Source organism: Felis catus, chromosome B2 (assembly GCF_018350175.1).
Source record: "Felis catus isolate Fca126 chromosome B2, F.catus_Fca126_mat1.0, whole genome shotgun sequence".
In the NCBI taxonomy this organism is placed as follows: Eukaryota; Metazoa; Chordata; class Mammalia; order Carnivora; family Felidae; genus Felis; species Felis catus.
This window is the reverse complement of record NC_058372.1, coordinates 8,829,424-8,854,163: the sequence shown is the minus strand read 5'-3', so window position 1 is coordinate 8,854,163 and position 24,740 is coordinate 8,829,424. Positions and strand designations below refer to the sequence as shown.

Here is a 24,740-nt window from a genome sequence, read left to right as displayed (position 1 = left end):
ATAGTCACATGGAAGCCCCCTAATATACAGTTCTTCTGTTGAAGAGATGTCAAAACTGATACGGGGCTTTCTTAGTCTCAATTTCAAAATCATGGGGAAAGAGCTCTGATTGGCTCAATTTGGGACAGAAGTCTACTCTAGATCCATCAACGAGGGCCAGAAGTGCATGGTCATATTTTGTAAAAATGGCAGTTGGTGACTCCTAGTGGGTGACCATGTGCTCATCCATGAGCCTATGGCCAGGAAGGATAGGATATGCTGCTGAGTCTGGCCAGAGTTTTATGTATGCATGAAACCAAGTACTATGGTCAGAGGAATATAAGGTTCTGATTGAACTGGTCTTACTTGCCCACTAGTAGAAGCTGAAGTAGTCGTGGAATTAGAACCACAGGGAATTAGAGTAGGTTCTTCTGGCTAAGGAAAAACAATGACTATCTGCCATAGTTGCCAAATGATAGATAAGGAAGCTGAGAAACTTCTTGGTGGTTAATTGCCATCTACTTATTACAAGTGTAATTTGTGCAGGGCCAGCCTATGAGCTAAATAAGGTTTTACTCAATATGTTTTCACTGCTTTATTTGAAATTAAAAAAAATTTAGAATGTTCAAATTTTCCGCGTTCATGGCTAAATATGAATTTTATTGAAATTTTTGAAAAAGAAAGTCAAATATAAAAGACTTGATTATTTTGGATTAACTACTGCATTGTTTCCCCCCATTAGTTAAGGTAATCAACAATCAAATCAACTTATAAAACATCTTTTAAATAAACTTAAAAAAATAAAAGTAAACATATGTTTCTTTTGTATAATAATACATCATAGTTATATAAAAACAAAACTTCAAGGAGTGTAGTTTTGCTTTGAGCAAATTCATTTAGGATATGAATTCTGCCTGTATTTATGCATAAAGTAATTAAATCTGCTTTGAAAATAAATATTGTAATTATTCGCTGAGTGCCTTTTTACTAAACATTTTTTCTGCCTCCTCACAAATCATTTATTGAGAAATCATAGAGGGTAAATATAAGAACACAACAAAAAGTAAGGCAAAAAAATATTGTTTCCTTTATTTTGTCCAGGGTTAGGCTTTCTTTTTCTCTCTCACTTATTCTCCTTGAATGAACAACAACCCCAAAGGGGGTCTTTGAGAAATTTAGAATTACCAAATAATCTAAAAACTGAGTAAAACAAAATTGAATACCCCTCTTCTTCCTCCCCTCTTGGGTATTTCAACTTAAACTTGGTTTCTCTTGCAGCCTCAGAGAGTAAAATTCTCATAAAATCAGGCTCTGTTCTGCTCTCTGGCAGCGTTTCTGAATAGCAAAGCACTCCGTGGCCTTTGTTATTTCTACCATTCACTCTCAGAGAGATTCGTTCTCGGGGGAATTGCAAATCTCTGAATTTTCCCGATAGATTTATCACTAGTAAGGAAATATTTGGAATGAAGCCAGTGAGAGATGTGGCTAAAAGAGAGCATTAATGAATGCATTTTTTTTTTTTAACAAAAGTCACAAATGTCCTATGGTTAAAGAAGAAAAAAAGGACTTTCTCTTTCCACATCTTCCTGGAAGTGACCACGTTCTGATACTTGCCAGTGAAATAGATTTTTAGCATAATATTTTAATTGACTTTTTAAAAAGTTTTATTTATTTATTTATTTAATCTCTACACCCAGTATGGGGCTCAAAGTCACAACCCTGAGACCAAGAGATCATGTTTTTCTGACTGAGCTAGCCAGGCTCCCCTATTTTAGTTGATTCTTTTTTTTTTTAAGTTTATTTATTTATGTATTTTTAAATAATCTCTACCCCCAATGTGGGGCTCAAACTCAGGCCTCTGAGATCAAGAGTTGCATGTCTTCCAACTGAGCGCACCCCTTGTTGACTTTTGATGGTCACTGCTAATGAACATCTCATTAGAAAGCTCTAGGTTTTTTTCTTTTAAGTCACATTTTCTTAAGTTTGAGTTTTAAAATAACATTAGCCAGATGCATTTGAAATGTATTTAAAATGTTGGGGGGAGGTGCAGAGGGGTAGAGGGAGAGAGAGAATCCCAAGCAGGTTCCACACCTACCGCAGAGCCCGATAGGGGGTTTGATCTGATGACTGTGAGATCATGACCTGAGCCGAAATCACTAGTTGGATGTTTAACCTACTGAGTCACCCAGGTGTGCCTGTATCTGATTTTTTAAACTAGGTGAACAACCTTTATTTATTCTCCAAATATTTATATTTCAGGTCCTATGATATGATGCTTAGAAAATAGTCGCTGTCTTTCCCCAGGAATATCATTTCAATAATTTCTACCTCTTTGTACTATAGCATCAATTTCTCCATCTCCATGGGATTGTTCTTAATTAGCATAGAACAATCTTATTTCTCCTATCTTCCAATAACAGTCCCTCTTTATTTTTTAAAAATGTTATCTTTATTCCAGTATATTTAACACACAGTGTTATATAAAGTCATTCTTTATCAACCCACTTTCTCCGCTGCTACAGTCCAATATTTCTGCTGCCCTTTGCAGCAAACCTGCTGAGTTGTCTGTACATGTTGTCTACAGTTCGGTTCCCTCCTTCACCCTTAAATCCACGTCATTTACCTTCTACCCACACCATTCCACCAGAATTGTCTTTCCAAGTTGCTCAATCCAATGATTAATTTTCACTCATCTTACTTGACCTATCGGCATCATCTGACACTGTTGATCACTCCCTTCCCTGTGATGCACCTTCATCATTTGGCTTCTGGGATACCATTTTCTTCCTACTTTGCTGGTTGCTCTTCCTCACTTCTCTTTGCTGGTTATTCTTCTCCCTTACCTTTTATTTATTTTTATTTTTAAAAATTTTAAATGTTTTATTTTTTTTACATAATCTCTACATCCAACGTGGGGCTCAAACTCACGACCCCAAGATCAAGAGTTGCATGCTCTACCTACTGACTGAACCAGCCAGGCACCCCTTCCCTCATCTTGACATTGGAGTGCACCAGCCCTCAGTCTTTGGTTCTCTTCATTATTTACATTCCTTCTATAGCTAATCTCATCTAGTCTTTTGGCTTTATATGCCAGCTATCTGCCAATGACTCGCAAGTTAACGTCTTCAGCCCAAACTTCTCCCCTAAACTTCAGAATCATCCATGAACTGCTGAATTAACAGTCCAGTTGGATGTCTAATAGGCATCTGGAGTTTAAGAAGATTAAAACTGAGCTCCTAAGGCAATGACACTCATTAGTAATGAGCATACCTAGTATTCATATTGGGTTGTGAATATTACTTCTTACTAAAAGAAACTATGACTCCTTGAAGAATTGGCTGATTTCAAGGGGCAGAGAAAGAGCAGGATGAGCCTGGAAAATCTTGTGGTTCCAAAAAATAAGAAGATGCTAACAAACAAATAAACAAACAAAGCAGACTTGTCAAAAGAACACAAGCCATCCCAAAGACCAATGGCCACATCTGGGATAATTGAAGCAACAAAATAATGGTAGTAATGGATTATAAACCATAGAATAAAATAGATATCTATGAGTTCATAGTAATATGAATAAATAATTGGACAGATAAATAAATGATGGGAAGGAACAGCTCATCTAATAATAAAAGTAGAAGGAATGATGGCAACGGAAAATTATCATTTGGCAAACACCATAGTATTAATTTTTGCTTACAGGAATCATTAAGGCATACTAAAATTAGTGGATGAATACATGCTGAGAAACAAGACACTTATACAATCTCAAAGTGTCTTCACACAGGCACTTACTAATAACAAAGGGAAAGATAGTAACTTTCCATTGGAGAGATCAAGTGTTCAAAGTACATCATGGGTAATGAGACATTTCAACATCAGGAGCCTCTTTGATGTGATGGGCGGAGAGGGCCACGACATCACTTCTGTGGTGGTACTTCTAATACTTCATACCTGAATTTAATCATGAGGGAACAGCAGACAAACACAAATTGAGGGGCATTTTACAAAATAACTGATCAGTATTCTTCAAAAGTGTCAAGAGCACAAAAGACAAAGAAAGAATGAGAAACTGTCCCGGATTGGGACAGTTCATACTACCCAGAATCAATGTGAATTTCTTGGTGTCGATGATTGTACTTTGGCTATATAAATGTTAACATCTGGGGCAGCTGGGTGAAGGTTATGCATAAATTCATTGTACTATTTTTTGCAACTTTAAAAAGTGTTGAAGTTATCTCACGTGATTTCATTCACTCTCCGACCTCCTTTCTTATTGTTCATGCATTTACACACTCACTCCATTCAAACCACTCTGATCTGCCTGCCATCTCTTGAACATGTCAGGTGAGCTCCCTTTCCACGGGCAGGGCCCCTTTTCCCTGAATGCTCCCCCCACCCATCCATCCCCCCCCCCATTCCTTGGCTAACCTCCTCGTCTTTTTCAAGCCTTTGCTTAAACATCTTTTTCTCAATGGGCCTACTCTGACCACCATCTTTAAAAAAAATGCCAGACTTCCCTCTCAGTTATCCCTAATTTGCTACAAATTTGGGGCCATTTTTTATCAACTTTGAACACACATAAAATTTTTACTTATGTCATTTTTATTGTGTATCATCTATTGATACCAGCTAGCATATAAACTCTTAAGAGGGCAGGTTGCGGTCTTTTTTTTTTTTTTTTTCTCTGAGTATTCAGAACAGTCATTGTTAGGGTCGCCTGGGTGGCTCAGTCGGTTAAGCTCAGAGCCTGCAGCCTGCTTCAGATTCCGTGTCTCCCTCTCTCTCTGTCCCTCCCCCACTCAAGCTCTGTCTCTCTCTTTCTCTCAAAAATAAATAAACCTTAAAAATAATAACAAAAGAACAATCATTGTTACTCTGTATACAGTATATATATGTGTTACTGAACAACAGAAAAAACATATGCTTCTTTCCGCAGCTATTTATAAGTAATCAGGGAGTTAGACAAAAGATATAAATTACTATTTTTTAAATTGAGACACTATGGGAGCACCTGGGTGGCTGAGTCAGTTAAGCATCTGACTCTTGGTTTCAGCTCGGGTTATGAACTCATGGTTTGTGAGTTCCATCCTGCATTGGGCTCTGTGTTGACAGTGCAGAGTCTGCTTGGAATTCTCTCTCTCCCTCTCTCTCTGCCCCTCCCCTACTCGCTCTCTCTGTCTCTCTCCAAATAAATACATAAACTTAAAAAAAAAAATCAAGACACTATGTAAAGCTAAGAAGTTTAGGAGTACTCTTTCAGTTGCAAGTCAAAGAAACCCACTCAAGTTAGCTTAAGAAATAAAAAGGGGGCATTTACTCATTCACAAAATTCAACAGCCCGGAAGTAAACATAGGTAAGCTGGATTTAGGGAGGCTCACGGTCATCCTCAGAATTCCCTGATTTCTCCCTTCAACCTTCAAATCTACTTTCGTCTGAAACAGCTTGAGCCCCAGGCAGGTGATCTCCACCTGGTAGTTTCCAAAGCTCCAGCTGCGGGTTCTGGGGACCGACTGAGAGCAAGAAATTCGCCCCGCCTAGCGTGGATCACCCGCTCTGTGGCTCCGCTGCTCTGGCCTGGCCCACAGGCACAGCCCCCACACCACTTATACGAAGGGTGGAAGAATCAAAAGATAAAATTAATTACAGAGCTGAGCCAAACCTATTTGTGTAACCCGACAGAATACACATGGCCACTGTTGGAAGTATAGCACTCTGACCTCTGGTGGTTAGAAACCATGGAGAAAATTCAGCATTAGTTCAAAGACCACAGCAGTTAAAAAAAAATTTTTTTTAACGTTTTTATTTATTTTTGAAGGAGAGAGAGACTGAGGATGAGCCGGGGAGGAGCAGAGAGAGAGAGGGAGCCATAGAATTTGAAGCAGGCTCCAGGCTCTAAGCTGTCAGCACAGAGCTCGATGCAGGGCTCGAACTCTCAAACTGTGAGATTATGACCTGAGCCAAAGTCGGGTGCTCAACCAACTGAGCCACCTGGGCGCCCCTCTAAGATTTTATTTTTAAAATTTTTTTTCAACGTTTATTTATTTATTTATTTTTTTTGGGACAGAGAGAGACAGAGCATGAACGGGGGAGGGGCAGAGAGAGAGGGAGACACAGAATCGGAAACAGGCTCCAGGCTCTGAGCCATCAGCCCAGAGCCTGACACGGGGCTCGAACTCACGGACCGCGAGATCGTGACCTGGCTGAAGTCGGACGCTTAACCGACTGCGCCACCGACGCGCCCCCTAAGATTTTATTTTTAAGCAAGCTCTACACCCAATGTGGGGCTGGAACCCATAGCCCCAAGATCAAGAGTCACAGGCTCTGCCTTTTGTTTTTCCTCTTCACTGTTTTCGTCTATGTGAATTTTTGCATTTTTAATGACAGCATATAGTTTCTTTCTTCTAAAGTGTTCATATAAAGTTGTTAAAAAAAGACCAAAATAGGACTACTTAAGCTTCAGTTTTCTTCTCTGTAAACAGAGCATAATAAAAGAATAGACGTGGTACTACTAATTTATAGGATTACCTATAGAGTTATTGTGATGAATCTGATAATTCAGTGAGAGCTTAATGTGGTTACTGACACACACTTCTAAGTTCTCAAAAACTGTGAGCCTTTACTATTATTTTATAGATTCACTTGCATTTTTAGTGTCTTTGTGCACACAAATTGGCTTGTCTACCACCAAACTTTTTTTTTTTTTTTTTAACTAGGCTTCATACCCAGAATGGAGCCCAACGTGGGGTTTGAACTCACAAACCTGAGGTCAAGACCTGAGCTGAGATCAAGAGTCTGATACTTAGCCAACCAAGCCACCCAGGTGCCCCACCACCAAACATTTACAAAACATTTAATATTACATTATGGGCTGAAAAGCCAGTGATAAGTGTCTATTCTTATGAAGTTGATAGTCTAATTTGAGACTCAAAGCAGAGAGATTTAAACTTTATAAACACAATGTGATATATACATATGATGGAATATTATTCAGGCTTAAAAAGGAAGTCAATCCTGACGCATGCTACTATATTGACATGTTTGAAGACATTATGCTAAATGAAATAAGCTAGATACAAAAGGACAAAAGCTAGAGTAGTCAGATTTATACACTCAGGAAGTAGGACTATGGTTGCCAGCAGCCAGCTGGGAGAGGGAAAGGGAAGTTGTTTAATGAGTACAGATTAGTTTGGGAGGATGAAAATGTTCTGGCGATGGATGGGGTATGGTTGCCCAAAACTGTGAATGTACTCGATGCTACTGAACTGCACATTTAAAAACGGATAACATGGTAAATTTTATGTTACGTCCATCTCCCCAAAACTTTTTTTTAAGTATTAATATAAAGGAAAATCAAAGTACCACAAAATAACAGACCAGTAACTTATAAATTATCAAGTGCCATTTGAATTTTATTCATCAAATGTGTCTTTATTTTTTGAATAAGTAGTACATGTCCACGGTACAAAAATAAAAGTTACAAAAGGGAATACAGGAAAAGCAAATCTTCCTATAGTCAACATATACATTTATATACGTATATATTGCAATAACTATACTCAGACACTGTAAACACTGTTGAAACTTTCTTTTTCCGCTCAACAATGTTTTGGGTAGTACATTAAAAGCAACCTTGTTCTTTTTTTAAAATTTTAAAAAGAGTTTTATTTATTTATTTTGTGTGTGTGTGTGAGAGAGAGCGAGAGAGCATAAGGCAAACTTGTTCTTTTTAAAGAGCTGTATAGATACCATAAATGTATTTAACAAATCCCCACTGAGAAGCCAGAGAGGGTTTCTGTATTTTGTTATTACAAGCAACATTTCAAAGAATCATCTGGCACATACGTCATTTTGTGTAACTGTGAGCATTTCTGTCAGATAAATTCCTAGAGGTTTGGTCACCGGCTCTTCAAGTGATTGATGTTAAAAGCACCCCCCCATTCCCATTTCCCCATTCCTCGCAGCCAACGAGTCCATTCAGGTTTTCAATATTTATTCATGTCTGAAGTGTTGTCCTCAAACCCATCCTCCAGAAAGAATAATCTGCTCAGACACTTTCGTGCTACCTAATACATCCAGGATAAGGTCTAATATCTTTATTTTGGCAAACAAGGCTCAACTTCTGGTCCTGCATTTTCTCTATCAACCCTTCTGTACCTTCATCACCCACTTTAACTCTCTTTGCTGATCTAAGAGTTTACAGTTTCAGGCCTCCATGCATTTGCTCTTACTATCTCCTTGGCCTGGCCTACCCTCCTCCATTTCTGTCACTTCTGTTGTGGGGAGTCTAGACCCCCTCATGCAAAAAGAAGAACCTCCCCCTTGGGCTCCACTGGTCTGCGTGCATTCATCTTCCTCAGCCATTGCTCTTCCCCACCGAAACTGTATCTGTGGAGCAGCCTGAGATAGTGGTAGGGGCTTGTCTCTTTTTTCCTTTCTAGTTCTGCAACCAGCACAGTGCTTGAGATCATGTGGTGTGCACTCAGTAAAATCTCTTTACCTGAACTCAACTAGATCTTGGGGGGAAAGGGATGGAGTCATTCATCCATTCATTCATTCAAGGTATACTGATAGGCCATTAAGTGCAAGATTATGTGCTAGGCAGTGGGATTACAGTAAAAGAGATGGGACAACATAAACATGCAATTCTAATTCAGCTGGGTAGGGACTGCAGAGGACTCTAGGTCACAGTTTAGATTTTTTTCATGGAAATGGTGAGCCGAGGGTGGTATTGTAATTAGAAGGAATCACACTAGAAACAAAGCTCATGATTTCTGACTTCTTGCTCATGGCGAATTGTCTTCATTTTTGAAAGAGGAGATGCTCTTCTGGTAAACAAGGTCAAGCACAGTGTCCTGGGTAAAACATAATAACGTGAGCTAACACTTACATGGGAACTAGGTCAGAATCAGTATACTCCACGAAAGTTCTCTTTCTCTGCTAAACTGCCTTAATATTTGGCGCTACACTGTCTTCTAATGGATAAAAAAAAAAAAAACCCTTCTTCCTTGGTGTTAAATGATCTATATTGTTTAATCAAATTGTTCTTTGTCCTATTCTACTCTCCTCTCCAGTATGACCTCATTTCACAAAAGGTTGAGGAAGCAAGTAAAATGAAATGAAAATAGCAGGTTCTTTCAGAATTGAATTCAGCACAGAGGATTGCCACTACTAGCAGAGTAACTTTAGGCAAGTACTTACACTCCCTGTTTCCCCTTTTGTAAAATAATAATAATAATAATAATAATAATAATAATAATAATTAAAAATAATAATAATAAATGTTAAGAGCTTAATATGGTGCCTGACACATAGTAAGAGCTCAGCAGAAGATAGCTGTTAAGCGATTCTAAGAACCTGAGATTCTGGTGTCTAATTTCGCTCTTGCAACCAAAAAAATTCTAACTGTAATCTTTACCCAAGCAAGTTAGACCTGAACTCGCGCTTTCAGCGATGAGGCAGTTTGCCCTCTCCCGGCCACCGTCTTGGAGCATGCGCAAATAAACGTGGCGGGACGTAAGTGTCATGGCGAGCTCCATCTAAAGTGTTTCCCGTATCCGCAGAACGGCGTGTGGATCCTCTCACTTGGGACTGGTGTGTGATTCCCTGACCTCTGGGTAAGGGTGGCGGGGGGATCAGTGTGGGGCGGAGTGTGGCTAGAGCTCCTTTAATGGCGGAGCCTGGTTTCCCCCGTTTCGGCCTTTCTCGGGCCGTTTGCTGGCTTGTTTCGTAGTTGAAACGGGACTCGCCAGCTGGGGTCAGGGAATTGGGAGGCGGGGAGCGCTGCCAGAAGTGAGGACCGAGTGGTTGGCGTTGCGTGCTGCAGGGCTGCGAGGAATATTTAAAGGAACTCGTCCCTTATTGTCAAATCTAATTTCATTCGTTTTCCCACTTGCGCTGAATTTGTGTGATGGATGGGGACGAGGCGTTCGCAGTTCGGTAGCTTTCACAGAGCTGTACCTCAAGAATTGAAACAGAAGTTGGCCGGAAGAGCCAGTGGCTTGATTTTTCACTCTTGTTCCCTTTTATACTCATAAAACCTCTCTCTGAATCTCGGGACGCCACGTGTTTTTCTGGTGGAAGGTGATCTGGATACGTCCCTCACTGCCTAATCCCTATTTTGTAGCTGGTATTAATTGAATCACGCAGACGTGTTGTAGTGCTGGGCAGTGTTTATTACTGTGGCCAGACGCTGGGTCACCATCGTGGCAAATTCGGTGGATGTAAACACACCTGACCCAGTCAGTAAGGAGGTGGAAGTAGTGTGGAACATCATTAACTTTGCTGTAGAAAGCTCTCTTTTATGACGTCTAATCCCTTTTAAGTAGTTTTAAAGAGCCCTTATGTGGTTTTGTGAACTTGTTGGGAGCTCGCTTTTTCTAATGAGTTTTTATTTTCCAGACTTCTCTTTCCAGAGGATTTGAGACTGATTGCAGATAATCAAGGTACTTATTTATTTCAAACCTTCTGTGCTTGAAGAAAGTGTTCCACATTGGAATGTTCACAAAGGCAGTCTAGCGTCTCAGTAATGCTGTCACCATCATTATCTGGAAATGCCATCGTCTCCATATCATGCCAGATCAGTAAATCTAAGAGACATTTTCATTAATTTCAGCCTTTTTTGTACATTCAGCAGCACTGACCTTGTTGGCCTCTTTGACATGCTGTCTTCCTTTGCCTTCTATCCCCTACTGATTTTCTCCTTTTCTGATTGTTGCTTCTTAGTCTCTATGATAGGCTGGTTGTCTTCTTTTTGGCAGTTAAATTTGGAGTTCCTCAAGGCTTGGCCCTGTATTCTTTTCTCTTTCTGGACGATCTAATATATATTCATCTTTGTCAGTGCTGTTGTTGTTGTTATTTATTTTAGCCATCCTGGTGTGTATGAAGTGGTATCTCATTGTGGTTTTGATTTGCATTTCCCTTATAGGTAATGATATTGACATCTTCTCATGGGCTTATTGGCCATCTGTATACCTTTGGAGACCTGTGTACTCATCTCTTTGGTCATATTTTACATTGGGTTGTTTGTCTTTTTATTGTTGACTTGTGTACTCACTGTATTCTGGTACTAGATGTATATCAGACATGTAATTTCTAAATATTTTCTCCCGTTGTATGAGTTTTCTTTTCACTTTCTTGATGGTGTCCTTTGAAGCATATACATTTTTAATTTTGCTGAAGTCCGGTTTTTTTTGTTGCTTGTGCTCTTGGTGTCATAACTAAGGAAGGAATAATGCTTAATCTAACATCACGCAGATTTACATCTATATTTTCTTCTAAGAGTTTTATTGTGTTAGCTTTTAAATTTAGGTCTGTGGTCCGTTTTCAGTTAAGTTTTGTATGTAATGTGAGGAAGGGCTTCAGCTTCTTTCATTGCATGTGGATTGTTCTTTCCCCCCATTAAATTTTTTTTTGGCACCCTGGTTGAAATCAGCTGATGAGGTGGTATATTTTTGATGAACATTCTTGATGATTTTTATGAGAGAGTAACTCTAGGATAAAGATTTTCAAACTTTAGTACACATCAAGATCACCTGGAGGCTTGTTATAGATTGCTGGGCTTTACTCAGAGTATCTGATTCAGTAGGTCTGGCGTGGGGCCCGGGAATTTTCATCTCTCCCAAGTTTCCCAGTGGTGCTAATCATGCTGATCTGGGAACCACGAACTATGAAAACTACTGGTGTAGGACTTTGGTTCACAATGTGGTTACACATGTAAGAATTACTAGAAGGTTTAAAAAATAGTATCCATCTCCAGGCTCTGTTCCCCCATTTTTTTTTTTTTTTTTTAAAGTAATCTCTACTTCTAGCTTGGGGCTTGAATTCAAGACTGTGAGACCAAGAGCTGCATGCTTTACCTACTCAGCTTGCTAGGTGCCCCTGTTGCCCTTGATTGATTGAGTTGCCCTGGGGCTCAGTTGCCGGTAGGTTACAAAAGCTCCTCAGGTGAATGCAGTGAGCACTCAAGCTTCAGAATCTGTGTCTTCCCCTCTCTCTGCTCTTCCCTGTTTGAGCTCTCTCTCTCTTTCTGTCTCTCAATAAATAAACGACAAAAAAAAAAAAAAAAAAAAAAGGTTGAGAATCTCTGGGAGAATGATGGTTCTCAATCAGGGATGTGTAGTGGAATCATCTGGGCAAGCTTTAAGTTAATGTCCTTATATTCCACTCCTTGGAAATTATAATTCAGAATGGGACCTGGGTATTTGATACTATAAAAACTCTCCTAATAAATCTCAAATGCAAATAACACTACTATAGGATATCGCTTTATATATTTTTCCTAACATTTTCAGTATCTCCCTTTTCACTGACGATTTATATTCCCTTCATCAAACTTGAATTCCTCAGCCTTTTGAGCAAAAAACTGTATGATCTGTTGTTTCCTTTCAATGTTGTCTTGTTTCTTTTTAGTCTCAGACTTTCATTTCCTTCTTACTCATTTACAAATTTCTGAGGGCTAATGGTTCTACCAGTTTGTTGGAAGGAAAAGCTTTACAAATAGTGATGAGATGGTTCAAGTCCTTATGCAGCCAGATTTACGATCCTCTGCTTTATATTTGTTCTCCTTTGTTTCTCTAAATTGAATTTCTAGAAATGGAATTGGTGGATCACAGGATATACTGTATATGTCTTGGGGAGCCTGGGTGGCTCACTCTGGATTTTGGCTCAGGTCATGATCTCACGGTTTGGGAGCTGGAGCCCCATGTTGGGCTCTGCGCTGACAGCATGGAGCCTGCTTGGGATTCTCTTCTTTTTCTCTCCACTCCCTTATTCATGCGCAAGTGCGTGTGTGCTCTCTCTCAAAATAAACATTTTAGAAAAGGGTATATATGGTTTAAAGTTTGATATGTATTGCTAGGAAGACTTCCGGAAAGAATAAACCAGCTTTACCATGCTTTCGGTCAACAATAGGGTTTTGTCCGTCTTTTTTTTTTATTGGTGGGGTAGACAAAAAAATAATTTATTGTTTAAACGCTCACTATTAGTGTGCTTGAGCATTATTTCCAGTGCTTATTGGCTATTTGCATTTCTTGAAGGCCTGTTTTTCCTTTGCACCCCCCCCCCCTTTTTTCCTGGAATATGTTTATTTCTTCGCATCACATTAGACTCTTGCATTGTTTGGGCTTTGCCAATGAGGCAGAACTATAGTTGGGGGGGCTTGGCGTTGAGGCCTGGGTTCTAAATGTAACTCTGTTGGTGTGCACATCTTTTTGCTTCTTTGGATTTCAGTTCTATGAGAGGCTTAGCAATGTTTCCTACTCCCTGTACTGCATGATGTTGTATGTCTCCTCTCCTCTTTCTTTCTCCATTCCTTTCCCTTCCTTGAATCAATACACAGGGCTATATGGGGTGTAAAAAGTGTAATTAAAAAAGTATGGCTTTTAATGTGTCCTTTAATTCACAGTCCTTCACTAGTTCTTTAGTAACATTTGAAGGCAGTACCTGTCTTAGCCTTTCTCATTTAGCCTCTTTATTTCATAGACTAACAGTGGTAGAAGAAACTCTGAGGGTTATTAGGTGTTTGCTTTAGATTCCAATCCAGTATAAGAAAGATGAGCTAAATTTACCTTACGCATCTTATTCATTCATTCATTTGGTCAACAGATACTGTTTGCCTGCTCTGTGCTGGGCATTGTTGTAGGCGTCACAGAGACAGTGGTGAAAACGAGGTAATGCCTTTTTTGCTGATGGAGGTGACACTGTGGTGAGAGAGATGGAGTTCTGTTCTGCAGTTACGGTGTCAGGTTAGAGGTCAGTGTGAGTGTGTGTGGATGCTTGGTCTCTGTGTGGTTGTCTTCGATGTGGTGGTTAGGAAAGGTCTCTCCCAGGAGGTGTCATTTGAATAGAGAAGTGGACAGCAAGCCATACAGCTATTTGGGGGATGATGTTCCAGGCAGAAAAAAAAGCCAAGTGTGGAGCCCTTGGAGTCAGAAACTAGTTTGGCATACTCAGAGAATATGGAAAAGGTTTAGTATAGTCGGGACAGAGCGGGTAGCCTCGGGCCGTCTCTTGTTAGACTGGGTCATCTATAGTAAAAAAAAAAAAAAAAAAAAAAAAAAAAAATTATTGAGAACCTGCAATGTGCTAGATGTAGTTTGAGGCACCAGAGGGGATAACACAGTGGACAGAGCCCACAGAAACTTTTACCTTTGTGGAGTACATCTTCTAGTAGAAAGAGGTAGATGTTAACCAAGTAATGAAAACATCGAAGCAGGTATGAGATGCTGTGGTCGAGGAACAGGGCGGGGAAGGGGAGTAGCAAGTGTGTGTATATGTGATGAGGTGGGAGTTGCCCGGGAAGATTTCACTGGTGGTCTCTGAGCAAAGCCCTGAGGCATCCAGGCAACACTGAGACCCTGGGGTGAGTGTGTACCTGGTGGCTGTGAGCTAGTAAGGAGCCCATGTGTCATGGAAGGAGAAGAGGGGATGGTAGGAGATACAGGCAGAGAGGTGACAGGAGGCCGATTATGTAGGTCCTTGCAGGTCTTTGCACTGATTTTGTTTTTTTTTACTCTCAGAGGGAATACCATTGGCAGGTTTTGATCTGAAGCTTGAGATGAAGTTAGGTTTTAAAGGATCCCTGGCTCCTGGGCTGAAAATGTCCTTTGCGAATTAAGGATAGTAGCAGGGAGACTACCTATGGCGATAATCCACGCAAGAGTGGATGTTGGTTTGGACCAAGAATGTGGCAATGGGTACAGTTAGAAATAGATTCTGAAAATATATTTTATTAGTTAAAAAAATTTTTTTTTGATGTTTATTAATTTTTGAGAGACAGAGACAGAACATGAGCGGGAAGGGTTAGAGAGAGGGAGACACAGACTCTGAAGCAGGCTCCAGGCTCTGAGCTGTCAGCACAGAGCCCGACGCGGGGCTTGAACTCACGAACTGCGAGTTCATGACCTGAGCTGAAGTCGGCCGCTCAACCGACTGAGCCACCCAGGCGCCCCAGAAAATATATTTTAAAATAGAGCCAGCAGGATTTTGTTGGTGCATTGGATGTAGGGTGAAGGAAGGAGTCAGGGATGACACCACGATTTTTGCCTGGAGCAGGTACAAGGTTGGGATTGCCTTTAAATGAGATGGGGAGAGTTGTGAGAGGGTCTGGTGTGATGGTGGTGGTGATGATGGTGGTGGTGGTGTGCGAGGTGGCGGGGTGTGATGTGGTGGTTGTGTGTGCGGTTGGGTGGGGAGAGTCAAGAGTTCTGGTTTTGACTTAGGTTTGAAACAACTATTCGACATTATCAGGCAGGGGTGTGGAATTGAGCAGGCAGCTGGACATTTGAGTCTGAAGTTCAGGGGAGGTCTAGGGGTGGTTATAGAAGCATCTGCAGTTGGTATTTCAAGGTCATGGAACTAGATGAAATCGGATAGGGTGGTCCCCAGATTCATGGGGGCATTTCGACGTTGGGAAGTGGGAGAGAGGAGGAGGAGCCAGCAAAGGAGACTTGGGGTGTGGCTGACGTGGTAGGAGAAGATCCCACAGATCGTGGGGTCCCGGAAGTCAGTGAACAAAGTACCGTAAGGAGAGAATGGTCAGTATGCCAAGTGCTGCAGAGAGGGTCCTATAAGATGATTGAATATCTATGATTGTATGTATCGTTGGAAGTCACTGACATCACGACAGGCAATTTTGGTGGAAAGGTGGGGGTGAAAGCCTGGTTCATGAGATAATGGAGTGGGGGGTGGGGGCAGAGATCAGAAACTATACGTGTCGACAGCTCTTGCAAGGTATTTTTATTTTATTTTATATTTTTTGAGTATAGTTGACCCACAATGTTACATTAGTTTCAGGTATACAACTTAGTGATTTGACAGGTTTATACATTATGGTGTGTTCACCACAATTGTAGCTACCGTCTTTCCCGTTACTTGGCTTGTTACGGTGTCATTGACTGTATTCCTTACGCTTTTGCTTTTCTCCCATGACTTATTCCATAACCGGAGGCCTGATCTCCCAATTTGCCCTTCTCCCATCTTGCCCAGTCCCCTACCACCTTCCCCGCTGGCAAACATCAGCTTGTTCTCTGTGTTTATAGTTCTGATTCTGCTTTTTGTTTATTTATTTATCTTTTAGATGGAATTTATGAGTAGAATCATATGGCGTTTGTCTTTCTCAGGCTGACTTATTTCACTTAGTGTGATACCTGCTAGGTCCATCCATGTTGTCTCAAACGGCACAATGTCATCCTTTTTATAGCTGTGTAATATTCCATCGTGTGTGTATACTGCATTTTCCTTGTCTGTTAGCCTATTGATGCACACATAGATGACTTCCGTGTCTTGGCCGTTGTTCATAATGCTGCAGTGAACATGGGGCTGCACATATCTTTTCGAGTTAGTGTTTTCGTTTTCCCTGGCTAAATACCTGATAGTGGAATTATTAGATCATCTATTTTTAATTTTTTGAGGAACCTCCATACTGTTTTCCATGGTGTCTGCACCAATTTACACTCTCACCAACAGCACATGAGGGTTCCTTTTTCTTCATATCCTTGTCCACACTTGTTGATGCTTGTCTTTTTGAGTTTAGCCATTCTAACAGGCGTGAGGTGATATCTCTTTGTGATTTTGGTTTGCATTTCCCTGATGATTAGTGATATTGAGCATTGTTTCATGTGTCTGTTGGCCGTCTTTATATCTTTGGAAAAATGCCTGTTCAGGTTTTCTGTCCATTTTTAATTGGATTATTTTTTTTTCTTTTTGGTGTTGAATTGTAGTTTTTTATATATTTGTGTTAACCCCGTATCGGATATATCATTTGCAGACATCTTCCCCCTTCAGTAGATTGTCTTTCTGTTTTGTTGACATTTCCTTTGTTGTGCAAAAACATTTCATTTGACATAGTTCCAGTGGTTTGCTTTTGTTTCCCTTGCCTTTGGAGATGTATCTAGAAAAATGTTGCTTTGGCTGATGTTAGAGAAATAGCTGCCTGTGTTGGCTTCTAGGATTTTTATGGTTACAGGTCTCACATTGAGTTCTTTAATCCATATTGAGTTTATTTTTATGTATGGTGTAAAAAAGTGGTCTAGTTTCATTCTTTTATGTGTAGCTGTCCAGTTTCCCAGCACCATTTGTTGAAAAGACTGTCTTTTCCCCATTGTATATTCCTGCCTCCTTTGTCATAGATTAGTTGACCATATAAATGTGGGTTTATTTCTGGCATCTCTGTCCTGTTGTGTTGATCTATGTGTCTGTTTTTGGGCCAGTACCATACTGTTTAATTATTACAGCTTTGTAGTACCTCTTAAAATCTGGAATTGTGATAACTCCAGTTTTGTTCTTCTTTCTCAGGATTGCTTTGGCTATTTGGAGTCTTCTTTGGTTCCATACAGATTTCATTGTTATTTGTTATGGTTTTGCAGAAAATGCTTTTGGCATTTTAATAGAGATTGCATTGAATCTTTATTAAATTTCTTTGGGTAATATGGATATTTTGACAATATTAATTCTTCCAGTCCATGAGTATGGAATATCTCTCCATTTGTTTATGTCGTTTTCAGTTTCTCTCATTAGTATCTCGCAGTTTTCAGTGTGAGAACCCTTTGTATACAGGTCTTTCTCTTTTTTCTCTTCTATGATTTTAGTGTAAAGAAATGCTACTGATTTCTGGTATTCACTTTGTGTCTTGCCACTATACTGAATTCGTTTAGTACTTCTAGTAGTTTTTGGTGGAATCTTTAGGATTTTCTGTGTGTAGTATCATGTCATCTGTGAGTAGTGACAAGCTTAACTTCTTCTTTACCAATATAGATGCCCCTTGTGTCATTTTCTAGTGTGATTCCTGTGGCTGGGACTTCCAGGACTATGTTGAGAGAAGTGGTGAGAGTGGATGTCCTTGTCTAGTTTCTGACCTTAGAGGGAAAGCTCACAGTTTTTCACCATTGAGGATGGTGTTAGCTGTGGGTTTTTCATATATGGTCTTTCTTATGTTTAGGTATGTTCCCTCCAATTCCATTTTGTTGAGAGTTTTTATCATGAATGTATGTTGAATCTTATCAGATACTTTTTCTGTATCTATTGTGGTGATCATATGATTTTTATTCTTTGTTTTGTTGATATGGTTCATGATGTGAATTGGTTTGTGAATATTGAATCATCCTGGCGTCCTAGGAATAAGTCCCATCTGATCGAGGTGAATGATCTTTTTAATGTATTGTTGTATGAAGCTTGCTAATATTTTGTTGAGGAATTTTGCATCTCTGTTCATCAGGAATATTGGCCTGTAGTTTTCTCTTTCTGTGGTGTGTTTGGTTTTGGTATCAGGGTAATGCTGGCCTCATAGAATGTATTTGGAAGCTTTCCTTCCTCTTCTATATTTTGGAATAATTGGAGGAGCATCGGTATTAATTGTTCTTTAAATGTCTGATAGAATTCACTGGTCTTGTATTTTTATTTTTTGGTAGTTTTTTGGTTACCAATTTAATTTCATTACTTGTAATCGGTCTATTCCTTTCTTTTTAAAATTATCTTTTTTTTTTTTTTATTTGAGAGAGAGAGAGAGAGAGAGAGAGAGAGGAAGAGAGGATGTTAGTGAGGGAGAGGTAGAAGGAGAGAGAGACAGAGAATCTTAGGCAGGCTTCATGCTCTGCGTGGAGCCCAACACAGGGCTTGATCCCATGACTCTGGGATCATGACCTGAACCAAAATCAAGAGTTGGACACTCAACTGACTGAGCCACCCAGGCTCCCTAGTTTATTCAGATTTTCTATTTTTTCTTGGTACAGTTTTGGAAGATGTATGTTTCTAGGAGTTTATTTCTTCTAGGTTGTTCAATTTGGTGCCATATAATTTTCATAGTATTCTCTTATAACCCTTTGTATTGTGATATGAGTTGTCATTTCTCTCTTGTTTCTCATTTATTTGAGTCCTTTCACCTTTTTTTCTTGATAAGTCTGGTTAAAAGTTTTTCAATTTTATCTTTTCAAGAACCAGTTCTTGGTTTCATTGATTTTTTTCCTATTGTTATTTTAGTCTCTACGTCATTTATTTCTGCTCTGATCTTTATTATATCCTTTCTTCTACTCATTTTGGGCTTTGTTCTTTTTTTAGTTCCTTTAGGCATAAAGTTAGATTGAGTTTTTTGTTTCTTGAGGTAGGCCTATATGGCTATATATTTCTCTTTAAGGACTACTTTCTGTGTGTCCCATAGATTTTGGACTGTTGTGTTTTCGTTTTCATTTGTCTCCATGTATGTTTAAATTTTTTTCTTTGATTTCTTGACCCATTGGTTGTTTAGTGGCATGTTGTTTAGTCTTCATGTGTTTGTGTTTTTTCCAGTTTTTTTCTTGTAATTTGTTTCTAGTTTTATACCATTATAGTTGGAAAAGATGCATGGTATGATTTCAGTCTTTTTAAATTTACTGAGGCTTGTGTTTATGACCTACTATCCTGGAGAATATTCCTTGTACACTTGAAAAGAATGTGTATTCTGTTATTTTGGATGAAATATTCTGTGTATGTTATATCCATCTGCTCCAGTGTATCATTCAAATACATTCTTTCCTTACTGATTTTCTGTCTGGATGATCTATCCATTGATGTAAGTGAGGTGTTAAAGTCCTCTATTGTTGTATTACTGTTAATTTCTCTCCTTATGTCTGTTAATATTTATTTTACCTATTTATGTGCTCCAGTGTTGGGTGCATAGATACTTACAATTGTTATATTCTCTTGCTGGATTGATCCTTTTATCATTATGTATGTAATGCCAGTGCCCTTTTTTGTCTCTTTAACAGTGTTTGCTTTAAAGAAGTCTATTTTGTCTGGTTGGAGTATTAGTACCCCGGCTTTTTTTTTTTTTTTCTTCTTCTTCTTTTGCTTCCATGTGCATGGTGAATGTTTTAGCACTCCTTTGCTTGTAGTCTGTGTGTGTCTTTAGATCTAAGGTGAGTCTCTTGTAGGTGATGTACAGTGGGTCTTGTTTTTTTTTGTTTTTTAATTTTTTTTAATTTTTAAATTTTTATTCTTTAACGTTTATTTATTTTTGAGACAGAGAGAGACAAAGCATGAATGGGGGAGGGTCAGAGAGAGGGAGACACAGAATCTGAAACAGGCTCCAGGCTCTGAGCTGTCAGCACAGAGCCCGACGCGGGGCTCGAACTCACGGACCGCGAGATAGTGACCTGGCTGAAGTCGGACGCTTAACCGACTGCGCCACTCAGGCGCCCCTGGTTTTCTTTTTTTTAAACATTGGAGCATTTAGGCCATTTACATTTAAAGTAATTATTGATAGGTGTGTATTGCTATTTAAAAATTCTGTTTTCTGGCTATTTTGTAGTTCTTTGTTCCTTTCTTTTGCTCTGTTTCCTCGAGATATTGTTTGGCCTTCTCTCTCTTTATTTCTTGTGTACCTATCATAGGTTGAGTTTGTGGTTACCATGAAGTTCATTCATATATAGCATGCTAAATAAAGAGCAATTCATATTAATTTGATGGTCATTAGGGGCGCCTGGGTGGCGCAGTCGGTTAAGCGTCCGACTTCAGCTCAGGTCACGATCTCGCGGTCCGTGAGTTTGAGCCCCGTGTCGGGCTCTGGGCTGACGGCTCAGAGCCTGGAGCCTGCTTCCGATTCTGTGTCTCCTTCTCTCTCTGCCCCTCCCCCTTTCATGCTCTGTCTCTCTCTGTCTCAAAAATAATTTGATGGTCATTTAAGTTCAAACACATTCTAGAAAAAAACAGAAACGGAAAATCATTTTCCTTTTTCTTTTTCGCCTTCTCTTTTTACTCCCTTCTGCACATTTTCTGTATATGTTGTCATATTTTGCATCTTTTTCTTATGTCTAATTGGCCATTTCTTTTCCACTTAAAGAAGTCCCTTTTACGTTCTTTGTGAGGCACGGTTTAGTGGTGATAAACTCCTTTAACTTTTGTTTGTCAGGAAAACTGTTTCTTTCCTTTAAATCTGAATGATAATCTTGTTAGGTAGAGTCTTCTTGGTTGTGGGTTTTTTCCTTTCAGTGCTTTGAATATATCACGCCTTGCTCTTCTGGCCTGCAGAATTTCTGCTGAACAATCAGCTGATAGCCTTATGGGGTTTCCCTTTTAGGGAACTTTTTGTTTCTCTCTTGCTGCTTTTAGGGTTCTCTCTTTTTTAACCTTTGACATTTTAATTATTATGTGCTATGTTGTGGACCTCCTCGGGTTCTTCTTGTTTGGAACTCTGCTTTTTGGACCCGGATGTGTATTTCCCTCTTTAGATTAGGGAAGTTTTCAGTTTTTACTTCTTCGAATAAGTTTTCAGAACCTTTCTCTTTCTTCTGAGACCCCTGTAATGTGAATGTCTGTTTGCTTGATGTTATCCAAAGATCTCTTAAACTTCTCATTTTATAAAAATTGTATTCTCATTGCTGTTCAGCTTGTGTGCCCTCCATTACCCTTTGAGATTGCTGATATGTTCTTCTGCATCCTCTAACGTACTGTTGATTCCTTCTAGTGTGGTTTTTATTGGGGTTGTTGTATTCTTTATGTCAGATTGGTTCTTTTTAATATTTTCTATCTCTTTCTTGAAGGTCTGACTGAGCTCTTCCAGTCTTTTCTCCAGCCCACTGAGGACCTTTACAATCATTGCTTTAAATTCGTTATCAGGCATACTGCTTAAATCTGTTGCATTTAATTCCTTTACTGAGGCTTTTTCTTTTCTTTTATTCTTTTAGAACATATTCTTCTGTTTCTCCATTTTGCTTAACTTTTTGTGTTTGTTTCTATGGATTAGGCAAAATGGTTATTTCTCCAAAAGTTGAAAGACTGGTCTTGTGTATGGAGACCCTATGCAGACTAGGTATGCTTGCTGACTTGTGCTGGCTGGAGCTGTGTCCATATGTGCTTAGTTACTCTTTTAACTGTACTCTTTTAACTTTAGCCGTACTCTTTCACTCCTTTAAACTGGCTTTTTAGGGACACCTGGGTGGTGCAGTCGATTGAGCGTCTGACTCTTGTTCTTGGCACAGGTCATGGTCTCACGGTTTGTGAGTTCGAGCCCTGCATTGGGCTCTGTGCTGACAGTGTGGAGCCTGCTTGGAATTCTCTCTCCCCCTCTTGCTGTCCTTCCCCGACTCGTATGCATGCTTGCTCTCTCTGTCTCTCTCTCTTTCTCCCCCAAATAAGTTAATAAACTTAAAAATTTTAAACCATGGCTTTTTTTTTTTTTTAATTTTTAAATGTTTGATTATTTTTAAGAGAGAGAGAGAGAGAGAGAGAGAGAGAGAGAGAGAGAGAGAGAGAGAGAGCGAGACCCAGAATCCGAAGCAGGCTCTAGGCTCTGAGCTGTCAGCACAGAGCCCGACCTGGGTCTCGAACCCACGAACTGCAGGATTGAGACCTGAACCGAAGTCAGATGCTTAACTGACTGAGCCACCCAGGTGCCCCAAAACCATGGCTTTTAAAAGAAAGATTAAAGAAAAAGGAATTTAAAGAAGAAAAAATAATAAAAGGAGAAAAGAAAAAAGAGAACAAGGACAAAACCAAAAAGAAAAACATAATAAAACAAGACAAATTTTAAAAAGTTACAAAAAACCCAGTAAAAATTAAAACACACATAAAACACAGAACTGTAGCTTGTTTTCTTTGCCCCAATAACCTAGGACGGCTGGTGTGGGTTTGTGGGTCCTGGGCTTGCTGAGGTCACAAAGTCCCTGTGATGACCGCTCCCACCAGTTATGCCATCCAGACCCTCCAGTTTCCATGTTGGAATCTGCCTCTGAGGGCAGCCAGACCCTTCTACGGTCTGGTGTTTTGACGTGGAGAGGGAGAGAGCATTCCCACACTTGGTCCACCCTTTCAAACCGTGGCTTTTCTTCTAGGGCTGGTGTGGGCTCGCAGACCCTGGGCTGGCAGAAGGCACAGGCTGTTGGGAGAATTGGACCTGCCTGTCGTGGTGCCTGACCCTGTTCCAGTCTAGGCTTTTTAGGTGGGGTGGGAGCATTAATGTGTCGTTCTCCGTTCTCCAGTCCCTCTGTCCTGGCGCTTTCCTGCAGCCCTTCTGCTGCTTGGCGGAGGTCTGGCGTTGCCTCCCTTATATGCTAGTTGCTCTGTTAAACTGTGGGTTTTTTTTCCTGGGCCCAAGGACAGAAGGATCTCCTGGTTTCTCAGTACTGTCCTTCCCCACCGCAGTGCACGGTGTCGGGGGTGGGCATTCCCTTTGTCACCGTATCTCCGTCTCTAGCTGTTCTGTCTTTGGTTGTTGTGTAGCTGCTCAGTCAGCCCTCAGTTCTTCAGGAGGAATTGTTCTATTAATAGGCGTAATTTGGTGTGTTCTGTGGAGGAGGTGAGTTTCAGAGTCTTCCTACGTCATCCTCTTGAATTGGAACTTGCAGGACTTTTTCTTTCTTTTTTTTGTTGAGTTCTTAAATTTTTTTAATGTTTTATATTTGAGAGAGAGAGCGAGCGAGCGAGCACGAGCAGGGGAGGGGCAGAGAGACTGAGACGGAATCTGAAGCGGCCTCCAGGCCCCGAGCTGTCAGCACAGAGCCCAACGAGGGGCTTGAACTCCCGAGCAGTAAGGTCGTGACCTGAGCCTAAGTGGGACACTTAACTGACTGAGCCACCTAGGTGCCCCTCTTTTTTTTGGTTAAGTTTTTGTTTTAATTCCAGGATAGTTAACATACAGTGTAAGATTAGTTTCAGGTGTACAGTGAGTGATTCAACACTTCCACGACACCCTGTGCTCAGCACATGTGCTCTCCTTATTCCCCATCTCCTGTTTCACCCGTCCCCCACCCGCCTGCCCTCCGGGAACCATCAGTGTGTTCCCTAGCATTAAGAACCCGTTTCTTGGTTTGCCTCTTCATCTCTTTTCTTTCCTTTTGCTTTGTTTCTTAAATTCCACGGATGAGTGAAATCACACGGTATTTGTCTTTTCTCGGGCTGACTTGCTTCGCTTAGTATAATACTTTCTGGCTCCATCCACATCATTGCCAAGGGACAAGGAGTGTTTCTTTAAGGGAGAGAAACGTGAGTGAGATAGTACATGGAGGAGGTGGGTTCAAGATAAGGTTTTTGTTTTTTCAGTGGGAGAAATAGCAGCGAGTTTGTATCTAGGCAGTAATGATTGAGTAGAGAGACGGTGACGATGCCGAAAGAGCGGCCACTGCTGGGCTTCTGTGCTTGAGGAAGTCAGAGTGGAAGGGCTGTTCTTGGGAGGGTGGGGTGTTCATTCATAGTAACATTGCTGGGCAGAGTCCATGGACCATCTCCCTGTAAAAGAAGAAGTTTTCCATGTGTGCAGAGTGGGGGAGAGGATCTGAGGGCCTGCTTCACTCAGGCCTTCTGTTTTTGGCACCATCTTTAGCCTCATGAAGAGGAGATCGATGAGAAATTAATTTTCAGAAAATTCCTAAGATAAATGAGTTTTAGTTTCTTCACTGCAGTTTTTTAGTCTTTGCCCTAATGCATACTGGCAGTCCGTGAGGAAGCAGAATTTCCTGAATTTTTTTGACCACAGAACGATTTTTACACTGGTAGATGGTCTTTCAAATAAATAGAACCCATTTCAGAAGGACTAACCTGGTTCATTTTTCCTTATCTAGTTTGCTGAGTTGGGCAGGGCTCTTGTTTGCAAGAGCGGAAAACCCAGTTTAAACTCATTTAAGCCACAAAGGGAAACTGACCGGCTCACATGACGGGGCAGAGCAGGGCTTTGAACCAGGCGTGCAGATAATGTCAGTGTGGCTCTTTCTGTCTCCAGCTCATGTTAGGCTTCATTCCCTAGGTCGTTTCTGCCCTGTGGCAGGCAGCATGGCCCCTGGCATCCGCAGGCTGATGTCCT

The 24,740-nt window shown here is 40.4% G+C and overlaps 1 protein-coding gene across 6 annotated transcripts in view; it reads left to right on the top strand.

Annotated features, from left to right (window-relative positions):
- The window catches only part of CDKAL1 (CDK5 regulatory subunit associated protein 1 like 1), a 790,924-nt gene that overhangs the window by 19,464 nt on the left and 746,720 nt on the right, over positions 1-24,740 (top strand). The window contains exons 1-2 of one of the 6 annotated variants that reach the window (XM_006931361.4): positions 9,454-9,568; positions 10,376-10,419. The exons of 1 other annotated variant lie outside the window; for it this stretch is intronic. The gene's annotated coding sequence lies outside the window, so the exon portion shown is untranslated. 6 annotated transcript variants of the gene reach the window in all.